The 11,186-nt window shown below is 51.0% G+C and overlaps 1 long non-coding RNA gene across 1 annotated transcript in view; it reads left to right on the top strand.

The window, feature by feature from the left end:
- The first annotated feature begins 4,884 nt into the window (after positions 1-4,884).
- LOC134965700 (uncharacterized) overlaps positions 4,885-11,186 on the top strand; it is a 137,848-nt gene continuing 131,546 nt past the window's right edge. The window contains exons 1-2 of the long non-coding RNA XR_010188501.1: positions 4,885-4,962; positions 6,857-7,079. This is a non-coding gene — a long non-coding RNA (uncharacterized LOC134965700). The remainder of the gene's footprint in view (positions 4,963-6,856; positions 7,080-11,186) is intronic.

Here is an 11,186-nt window from a genome sequence, read left to right as displayed (position 1 = left end):
TTTCGGTATCGATATACCTTAGGAAATAGGATTACTAAAGTTGGAGAGGTATCACCAGGATACTGTGCACATATCGTACAAACTGATACGTGCATTAGACAGATGGAAGAATTAGGGTCAGGAGATTTCACCTGGAAGGTTTGTAACATGGTCATGTCCTTCTCCGTCCCTTATGTTCTCCCCGATGATGCATATTTCATATGCGGGAGAAAGGCGTACAAGTGGCTTGCCCCAAACTCTGAAGGATTGTGTTATATTGGAAAAGTATTGCCTGAAGTGATGACTGTAACACATGACAAAATGAAAGACATACACCGTGGTGCCCAAGCTCCTTATACTCACACTCACTACGAACACCGAGTTAAAAGACACCTGTCAGAAAGGTTAGAGCATCCGGCCTCTGATCTTATCCATGAATCCACCGGGATTCAGGTTCTGGTAGCGTTAGATTTCACTCGTACCGCTCGAGGAGTGATGAATTATAAATACATTTCCGCACTCGCCAATTTGTTAGATAATATCACTGAAATGTATGATGACACGTTTAGATACACCGGAAGAGAACTCCAAGCTTACAAAACGGAACTAGTTCAGCATAGGATGGTTCTTAATTACCTTACAGCAGTAACAGGCGGATATTGTGTTACATTGGCAACACAGTACGGCATAAAGTGTTGCACGTACATCACAAATAGTACCGAGGATCCGGTAGAGGTCATAGACCAAAAGATGGATGATATTCTGCAATTAAAATGGGAATTTCGTCGAAAACACAATCTCACCCTTGTTGCTGTAGGTAATGAGCTGACTGGTTGGGTGTCATGGTTGAACCCGCGAAATTGGTTCTCCGGTTTGGGAGAGTGGGCTCAAGGAGTCATAATGGATGTTGGAAAGTTTCTACTGTGTATCTTGGGTGTCGTTATATCGATTGGATTGATATTTAGATGCGGGCAGGCTTTGACGAAGTGTAAACAAAGTACGAAAGTGATGAGCTTGAGGAGTGAGGAAACTGTAATTAACCTGGATTTGATTTATGACCCAATGCTAGAAACCATGACGTAATGATGTAATGAGTATACGGTCCGTCTTTCACCCATTTCTATGTTTTCCTCCGAGGTACAAAGACCCACGTAGACGAAGGATTTGATGAGCCAAGGGGCCGACAACGGAAAGATGGAAAGAGGAAGAGCAGACGACCTGATATACAAGATTTTGATGGACAATGCCATGGGTACCCCAGTTTCCCTAGGAACTTTAAAATCACGCTAGCCCAACATTTTTTTGTAAATCCATGGACGTTGATTGCTTTACTCACGATTTATGAGCAAAAGCACAAAGAAGAAGACTCCAAGCAAATGACACCAATCAAGACCTCAATCGACGAATGTACATTTCCCTGACATAGAATATCATTGCATTTTCCATAAGTGTTCTTTATCTTCATCTCTACAACCCTCAGGTAATGACACACATAGTCGATAGGGAATACAGGCACAGATATCAGCAACCACATACCTCCCCCATTCATGTATCATCAACTAAAATGTGCATCCCCATTTTGTTGCAACCACAGCCGAAATGAGCTCGGTAGAGTTTGACAGCCCATCCACAGACCCTTAGTACGGGATAAGAAGGAATTCAAATGTATACTTCGCAATACCTCGAAGCTTGATTTACCACACGTACGGCACGATGATACATGACCCCCCCAAACATGGACTCATACACACATGCTTCTACTTTCTCACTAGGTCATACCCTCTTCACACCTTCTCCTCTCTCCTCCCCTACCCAACCATGGAAATCAATTAACCCCTGACTTACATTTTTCTCCTTAAATGTTTTGTGGCAGTTATTATTGACTGCCAAAGGGTGGACTGTCGAAGTCAGAAAAATGTCTTAATGCACACTGCCATATTTGCACCGCACACTGGTCCGTGCTGCGCATGCGTACGCTCTCCCGTGGAAGCGCATACCCGCAATAGCGTGCACTCGCACGCGCAGTATGCGCATTTACGGTAGAGTTTATGTGATCGTAGCGTGCGACTCATTCGTTACAAATATTCACAATTAATGTATTTCATAGATCATGTTCCCCTCAATAGTTTCTGTAAGTTTGGTTTAGATAGAATGTCCCTGAGCGGAGGAATCCCTCTTTGTATTGCACGAAGGGTCTAACAGGAGTCATACAGCAGTGTTTGATACCCATCGGAAGAGTATTTAATTAGCAATATTCCGGTGTTGGTTTGGAGCGTATTAATCGCTCGTGCGAATAGTTATGGACATAAGAAGTTTATGTCCATTTCTATGATTTGCACATACTCAGGTATGCGGCGGGAAACCCAGTTCCCCACCCACCTGAGCTGTTGGAAATCAGCACAGCCCACCTGTATGAATCAACCTATGACCTTTGGTTACAGTACAGGGCCGAATTCCTGTGTCCAATAAACTGTAGGATTGTAGGGACTAGGAGATTGCATTGTGTGTGGGGCATAAATAGGCAGACCAACCACATCCAGCTCTCACTCTCTCATCAACGGTTATCTGCTGATAATCGGGAGCTGGATATCGAGGCGCTGGCGATCATACCCTTTGTGCGTAAGTTCTCTCCGTAATCATTGTCTTTCTGTGAGCCAATTCCTCTCTCTCTCTCTGTGTCTATCTCTCTCTCTCTCTATTTTCTCTTTTCTCTCATATCTCCCCTAGACTAAACTTTATAGTATTGTATTGTATTGTGTTAGACCAGGATAGTATTGTAGTTTATCCCTTAGTTAGGTGTTTGGTTAGGAAGTCTTTGTTATATTGTAGTGTATCATTTGTACTGTGTTACTCTTTTACAAGTATACTAGATATAATACAGATAATAGGCTTTGGAACCCTAAATCAGTATTTGTGTATTTACTATAGTGTTAAGTGTTCATTTGAGCGTCGGTGACGCTCAAACAGCTTTGTAGGTAGTCAGGTTACACAAGGTTGCATTTACACCCTGTACTCACATTAAGGTATTCTGTGTGTTTCATTGGTATAAGGTTTAATATCAAGGTAAAGTGTTGTAAGCGTCTGCATCGCTGGTGACCTCCTCGTGGTCTCTAGCGTACACTACGTAACAGCGAATCTTTCCCCTAGACTTAACCAATAACGTGTCCTGTGATCACTGGGCCGCGAGCGAACGTGACGCTTGAGCGTCTCGCCTACGGCTGAGCGATCGCTACGCAGATAGCGTACCATTACGGTACTTCTTAAGTAAACAGCGTACAGTGTTCTTAGCTTCATAAGGGTTGGTTATACGACAAAGGAATTTAGCATTGTCAAAGCGGTAAAGATGGTCGCTGAGTAGTAGAGAGCTGCGAGTGATATGTGTCGAGAAGAGGGCTTAGACAACAAGAGGAAAGAGGGCCCTGCTCTGAAGAGCTAACAATCTAGTGGGAAGGGTCGACAGACAGATGACATGAGGTGCAAGCAAGCGGGAGGTAGCCTGATGGCAGTATGCAAGCAAAGCTGAGATGTTCAAGGCATGAGGCAGGGGGATGGAGGAGCGGCTAGGCTGCGGGAGGGGAGGTTAGGGTTAGGCTGTGGAGGGGAGGTTAGGGTTAGGCTGTGGAGGGGAGGTTAGGGTTAGGCTGTGGAGGGGAGGATAGGGTTAGGCTGCGGGAGGGGAGGTTAGGGTTAGGCTGTGGAGGGGAGGTTAGGGTTAGGCTGTGGAGGGGAGGATAGGGTTAGGCTGCGGGAGGGGAGGTTAGGGTTAGGCTGCGGGAGGGGAGGTTAGGGTTAGGCTGTGGAGGGGAGGTTAGGGTTAGGCTGCGGGAGGGGAGGTTAGGGTTAGGCTGTGGAGGGGAGGTTAGGGTTAGGCTGCGGGAGGGGAGGTTAGGGTTAGGCTGCAGGAGGGGAGGTTAGGGTTTGGCTGCGGGAGGGGAGGTTAGGGTTAGGCTGCGGGAGGGGAGGTTAGGGTTAGGCTGCGGGAGGGGAGGTTAGGGTTTGGCTGCGGGAGGGGAGGATAGGGTTAGGCTGCGGGAGGGGAGGTTAGGGTTAGGCTGCGGGAGGGGAGGTTAGGGTTTGGCTGCGGGAGGGGAGGTTAGGGTTAGGCTGCGGGAGGGGAGGGTTAGGGTTAGGCTGTGGGAGGGGAGGTTAGGGTCAGGCTGTGCGTAGGGGAGGTTAGGGTTAGGCTGCGGGAGGGGAGATGTTAGGGTTAGGCTGTGGGAGGGGAGGTTAGGGTCTGGCTGTGGGTAGGGGAGGTTAGGGTTAGGCTGCGGGATTGGTGGGTTAGGGCTAGGCTGCAGGAGGGGAGGGCCAGGGCTAGGCTGTGGGATTGGTGGGTTAGGTCTAGGCTGCAGGAGGGGAGGGTCAGGGCTAGGCTGCGGGATAGTGGGTCAGGGTTAGGCTGCGGAATTGGTGGTTCAGGGCTAGGCTTCGGGAGGGGAGGGTCAGGGCTAGGCTGCAGGATTGGTGGGTTAGGGCTAGGCTTCGGGAGGGGTGTTAGGCAGGGCCGGATTAACAATGGGGCGGATGGAGCTGCAGCTCCAGGCCCCCCATCAAAATAGGCCCACTGCATCTACTGTGCTGCGGCTGTAGACAGGAAACATTTTTCCTGCTACAGCAGCCTGCAATTGCCACCCTCCGACCACCTCCCCTCCTTCTGTGGCACCCACGCACAAAGGCCACCGCAGGCACAAACTTCATGGGCGGCGGAGTGGAAGGGGTCACTAACCCTCCCTGCGCCGCACAGGCAGTGACGTAACACCAGTCAGTGTTTCCGCCTTTCTTCCGGAGTCCCGGTAGCTCCGCCTCCAGCCAGGTCATAAATAAAATAAAAAAATAAAATAAAATAATTCATAAAAATGGGCGTGGCCACGGGGGGTCCGATGTTAGGCCACGCCCCCGATTTTGCTTGGCTCCTGGCGTCGGCGGTAGTCTGTGTGTGGCCTGCCCCTCACTGCTTCCTCTGTGGGGACTTGGAGGTGACAGGTACAGAATACATGTGTGTGTGTGGGGCGAGGGGACAGGCTGAGTGTATGTGTGGTGACTGGGATAACAGGCTGTATGTGTGGGGGGGTTACTGGGATAACAGGCTGTATGTGTGGGGGGGTGACTGGGGGTAACAGGATGTGTGTGTGGGGTGGTGACTGGGGGGTAACAGGATGTGTGTGTGAGGGGGTGACTGGGGGTAACAGGGTGTGTGTGTGTGTGTGTGTGTGTGTGGGAGGGGGTGACTGGGGGTAACTGGTTGTGTGTGTGTGTATGTGGGGGGGGGGTGACTGGGGGTAACAGCTGTGTGGGTGTGACTGGGGGGATAACAGGCTGTTTGTGTGTGGGGGAGGGGATGACTGCGAGTAACAGGCTGTGCGTGTGTGTGGGGGGGGGTGACTGGGGGTAACAGGGTGTGTGTGTGTGTGTGGGAGGGGGTGACTGGGGGTAACAGGGTGTGTGTGTGTGTGGGAGGGGGTGACTGGGGGTAACAGGGTGTGTGTGTGTGTGGGAGGGGGTGACTGGGGGTAACAGGGTGTGTGTGTGTGGGAGGGGGTGACTGGGGGTAACAGGGTGTGTGTGTGTGTGGGAGGGGGTGACTGGGGGTAACTGGTTGTGTGTGTGTGGGGGGGATGACTGGGGGTAACAGCTGTGTGGGTGTGACTGGGGGGATAACAGGCTGTTTGTGTGTGGGTGAGGGGATGACTGCGAGTAAAGGTGTGTACACACGGTAAGATATTTTCTTCCGATTCTGACTATATAGTCAGAATCGGAAGAAAATATAGTGCAGATCGCAAGGTGACAGTCACCTTGCGATCCCGATCCGATGCCGATGCGCGGCCCCGCGCGGTCGGCATCGGAAGAAAAAATAGGCTGTGCAGGCAAGTCAATCCTGACTATCTCTATAGAAGAGATAGTCAGGATTGAAATCGCACATAGCCAGCATCGCAAGCACAGTTATTATGTGCTTGCGATACTGGCTAAGTGCCGACCCGGCCCCCTGTCGCACGGTGAGAATCGGATAAGTCCGAATCTCACCGTGTGTATGCACCCTAACAGGCTGTGCGTGTGTGTGGGGGGGGGGGGGGGGGTGACTGGGGGTAACAGGCTGTGTGTGTTGGGGGGTAACAGGCTGTGTGTGTGGGGGGGTGACTGGGGGTAACAGGCTGTGGGGGTGACTGGGGGTAACAGGCTGTGTGTGTGTTGGGGGGGGTGACGGGGTAACAGGCTGTGTGTGTGGGTGACTGGGGGTAACAGGCTGTGTGAGTTTGAGGGGAGGGGGGATGACTTGGCTGGGGGGTGGCTGTGTGTGTGTATGTGAGTGTGTGTGACTAGGGGGAACAGGCGGCGTGTGTGTGGGGGTGACTGGGGGTAACAGGCTGTCTGTGTGTGAGGGTGACTGGGGGTAACAGGCTGTCTGTGTGTGAGGGTGACTGGGGGTAACAGGCTGTCTGTGTGTGGGGGTGACTGGGGGTAACAGGCTGTCTGTGTGTGAGGGTGACTGGGGGTAACAGGCCGTGTGAGTTTGAGGGGAGGGGGGATGACTTGGCTGGGGGGTGGCTGTGTGTGTGACTAGGGTGAACAGGCTGCGTGTGTGTGGGGGTGACTGCGGGGTAACAGGCCGTGTGAGGGGAGGGGGGGCATGACTTGGCTGGTGGTGGCTGTGTGTGTGTGACTAGGGGGAACAGGCTGTGTATGTGCGGGGAGGGGGTGTGTGGCTGGGGGGAACAGGCTGTGTGTGTGTGGGGAGGGGTGTGTGGCTGGGGGTAACAGGCTGTGTGTGTGTGAGTAAGGGGGGGTGACTGGGGGGGAACAGGCTGTGTGGGGTGACTGGAGGCACTGTCGGAGCCACCCCATGTTGTTTCTGCCACTTTTTTTTTTTTTTTTCAAGCAGGGACCTGCGGCAGTGTGGTGCCATGAAGGGGCATGCAGCAGTACTAGCAGGAGGAGATGGTCCAGCCAGTCCAGCCGCACTCACCTTTTTTACCACTCTCTGACGCTGTTGCCCGACGTCATGATCCAACAAAAAACAGAAGAAGGGACCCACTGCTGCCGGAGAAGAAAGGGGACCCGCTTTTCCTGTCACTGATGAGAAGGGGGACCCACTACTGCCCGAGGTACACAGTGCCGTTTCACTGAAGGGAGGGACGCACAGTGTCACTTGTACTGGGGGCAGGGGGACAGAGCTAAGTACACAGGGCCATCTGTACCCCCTCTCTCTCAATCCTCCATCCGTCTCACCTCTCTCTTTTTCTCTCTTTCCCCTCTCTCAACCCTGGTCTCTCTCACCTCCACTGTTTCCCTCTTTCTTTTTCTTTCATTCTGTATCCCCCCACCCCCCTCTTTGTCACCCCCTTCTCTCTCTCTCTCTCTCTCTCTCTCTCTAACTCTCTCTCTCGTTTCTCTTTTCTTTCTCTCATTTCTCTGTCTTGCTCTTTCTTTCTCTCTCACTTTCTTTGTCACCTTTCTCTCTATACCCTGCTCCCTCTTCTCTGACCCTCCCTCGTTCACACACCCCTGTCTTACTCAACTTTGTCTCGCATCCTCCCTGTCTCTCTAATTCTCTCTCTCTCCCCCCTGCTCTCCACCCATCCCACTCTCTCTCAACCCTCTCTCTTACACTACCTCTCTGTCTCACCTTTTTCTTTCTCATACTTTCTCTCTCTAACCCTCTCTCCCTCGCTTTCTTTTGCTCTCTTTCCCTCTCTCTTACACCCTGCTCCCCCACTCTCACAACCGTCTGTCTCTCTTTCTTTCTCTGTCTTTTTTTCTTTCTCCTCCTCTCGACTCTCTTGCGCTGCTTTCTCTACCCTGCTGTCTGTCTCACCTCTTTCTCTCCCCTTTCTCTCTCCTCTCTCTTTCTCTCTCTCTCTCACACACACTCTGTCACCTCTTTCCTCTCCCCCTTCCTTTCTCTCACCCCCTCCTTTGTCTCACCTCTCTCTACCTCTCTCTCTCATTCTTTTCTCTCCCTCTCATTCTCTCTTCCCTGCCTCCTCTCCCCCGCTCCCCTCTCCCTCTTTCAAACCTCTCACCCACTTATCTCAACTTTCTTTCTTTCTTTCTCTCTTTCTTTCTTTCTTTCTTTCCATTATATCTCATCCTTCCTCTCTGTCTCCCCTCTCTTTCATTCTTTTTATTTCTCTCTCTCCTGCTCTCTCCTTTCACCCCTCCCTCTGTCTCACCTCGCTCTCTTTTTCTCTCTCTCCCTATTTTTCTTTCTCTCTAACCTTCTTTCTACCTATCTCTCTTTCTTTTGTTCTCTTCTCCCTCCCCTCTCTTAAACCCTGCTCCCCCTCTCTCTCAACCCTCTCCCACTCCCCCTCTCACCTCTCTCTCTTCTGTCTCACCCTGCTTTCTCTACCCTGCTATCTGTGTCCCTTTCTCTCTCTTTCTCTCTACTCCCTTTCTCTCTCCTCTCTCTCACCCCGTTGTCTCTCTATCCCTCTCGTCCCCTTTATGAGGGATGATGGGTGTTGCTGGCTGCTGCTGTGATCTGTACTGTTGGGTGCGATGCTGGGAGAAGGGTGCTGGTCAGAGGCGGAACTAGCGGGCGATGCTAGGGGCCACCAGCTAGAATCTTGCCTTGGGCATCAAACTGGTTAGGGCCGGCTCTGAGTGTGCCGCCTTGCCACCACTACACCAGGAAGCACTGGCAGCATTGACAGCAGGATTCTCCATGAAGGTGGCCCGGGCCTCCTGAGGTGAGGAGTTTTTTTTCGGTATGGCACTCCCAGTAACAGCATAGTGTGTGTGTGTGTGTGTGTGTGTGTGTGTGTGTGTGTGTGTGTGTATATATATATATATATATATATATATATATATATATATATATTCTCTATCGTCCTAGTGGATGCTGGGGTTCCTGAAAGGACCATGGGGAATAGCGGCTCCGCAGGAGACAGGGCACAAAAGTAAAGCTTTCCGATCAGGTGGTGTGCACTGGCTCCTCCCCCTATGACCCTCCTCCAAGCCAGTTAGATTTTTGTGCCCGGCCGAGAAGGGTGCAATCTAGGTGGCTCTCCTAAAGAGCTGCTTAGAAAAGTTTAGCTTAGGTTTTTTATTTTACAGTGAGTCCTGCTGGCAACAGGATCACTGCAACGAGGGACTTAGGGGAGAAGAAGTGAACTCACCTGCGTGCAGGATGGATTGGCTTCTTGGCTACTGGACATCAGCTCCAGAGGGACGATCACAGGTACAGCCTGGATGGTCACCGGAGCCTTGCCGCCGGCCCCCTTGCAGATGCTGAAGTAAGAAGAGGTCCAGAATCGGCGGCAGAAGACTCCTCAGTCTTCTAAAGGTAGCGCACAGCACTGCAGCTGTGCGCCATTTTCCTCTCAGCACACTTCACACGGCAGTCACTGAGGGTGCAGGGCGCTGGGAGGGGGGCGCCCTGGGAGGCAAATGAATACCTATTTTGGCAAAAAATACCTCACATATAGCCTCCGGAGGCTATATGGAGATATTTAACCCCTGCCAGAATCCGTTAAGAGCGGGAGACGAGGCCGCCGAAAAAGGGGCGGGGCCTATCTCCTCAGCACACAGCGCCATTTTCCCTCACAGAAAGGCTGGAGGGAAGGCTCCCAGGCTCTCCCCTGCACTGCACTACAGAAACAGGGTTAAAACAGAGAGGGGGGGCACTAAATTGGCGTTAGAAATATATAAAAAAGATGCTATAAGGGAAAACACTTATATAAGGTTGTCCCTATATAATTATAGCGTTTTTGGTGTGTGCTGGTAAACTCTCCCTCTGTCTCTCCAAAGGGCTAGTGGGTCCTGTCCTCTATCAGAGCATTCCCTGTGTGTGTGCTGTGTGTCGGTACGTGTGTGTCGACATGTATGAGGACGATGTTGGTGAGGAGGCGGAGCAATTGCCTGTAATGGTGATGTCACTCTCTAGGGAGTCGACACCGGAATGGATGGCTTATTTAGGAAATTACGTGATAATGTCAACACGCTGCAAGGTCGGTTGACGACATGAGACGGCCGACAAACAATTAGTACCGGTCCAGACGTCTCAAAAACACCGTCAGGGGTTTTAAAACGCCCGTTTACTTTAGTCGGTCGACACAGACACAGACAGGGACACTGAATCCAGTGTCGACGGTGAATAAACAAACGTATTCCTTATTAGGGCCACACGTTAAAGGCAATGAAGGAGGTGTTACATATTTCTGATACTACAAGTACCACAAAAGAGGGTATTATGTGGGATGTGAAAAAACTACCGTAGTTTTTCCTGAATCAGATAAATTAAATAAAGTGTGTGATGATGCGTGGGTTCCCCCCGATAGAAAATTATGGGCGGTATACCCTTTCCCGCCAGAAGTTAGGGCGCGTTGGGAAACACCCCTTAGGGTGGATAAGGCGCTCACACGCTTATCAAAACAAGTGGCGGTACCGTCTATAGATAGGGCCGTCCTCAAGGACCAGCTGACAGGAGGCTGGAAAAATATCATAAAAAGTATATACACACATACTGGTGTTATACTGCGACCAGCGATCGCCTCAGCCTGGGTGTGCAGAGCTGGGGTGGCTTGGTCGGATTCCCTGACTAAAAATATTGATACCCTTGACAGGGACAGTATTTTATTGACTATAGAGCATTTAAAGGATGCATTTCTATATATGCGAGATGCACAGAGGGATATTTGCACTCTGGCATCAAGAGTAAATGCGATGTCCATATCTGCCAGAAGATGTTATGGACACGACAGTGGTCAGGTGATGCAGATTCCAAACGGCACAAAGGTGTATTGCCGTATAAAGGAAGAGGAGTTATTTGGGGTCGGTCCATCGGACCTGGTGGCCACGGCAACTGCTGGAAAATCCGCCGTTTTTACCCTAAGTCACATCTCTGCAGAAAAAGACTCCGTCTTTTCAGCCTCAGTCCTTTCGTCCCTATAAGATCATATCTGCCCAGGGATAGAGGAAAGGGAAGAAGACTGCAGCAGGCAGCCCATTCCCAGGAACAGAAGCGTTCCACCGCTTCTGACAAGTTCTCAGCATGGCGCTGAGACCGTACAGGACCCCTGGATCCTACAAGTAGTATCCCAGGGGTACAGATTGGAATGTCGAGACGTTTCCCCTTCGCAGGCTCCTGAAGTCTGCTTTACCAAGGTCTCCCTCCGACAAGGAGGCAGTATGGGAAAAAATTCACAAGCTGTATTCCCAGCAGGTGATAATTAAATTACCCCTCCTACTACAAGAAAAGGGGTATTATT

This window comes from Pseudophryne corroboree, chromosome 10, assembly GCF_028390025.1.
Source record: "Pseudophryne corroboree isolate aPseCor3 chromosome 10, aPseCor3.hap2, whole genome shotgun sequence".
Lineage (NCBI taxonomy): Eukaryota > Metazoa > Chordata > Amphibia > Anura > Myobatrachidae > Pseudophryne > Pseudophryne corroboree.
The sequence above is the reverse complement of the archived record's forward strand: the minus strand, read 5'-3'. Positions and strand labels throughout refer to the sequence as shown.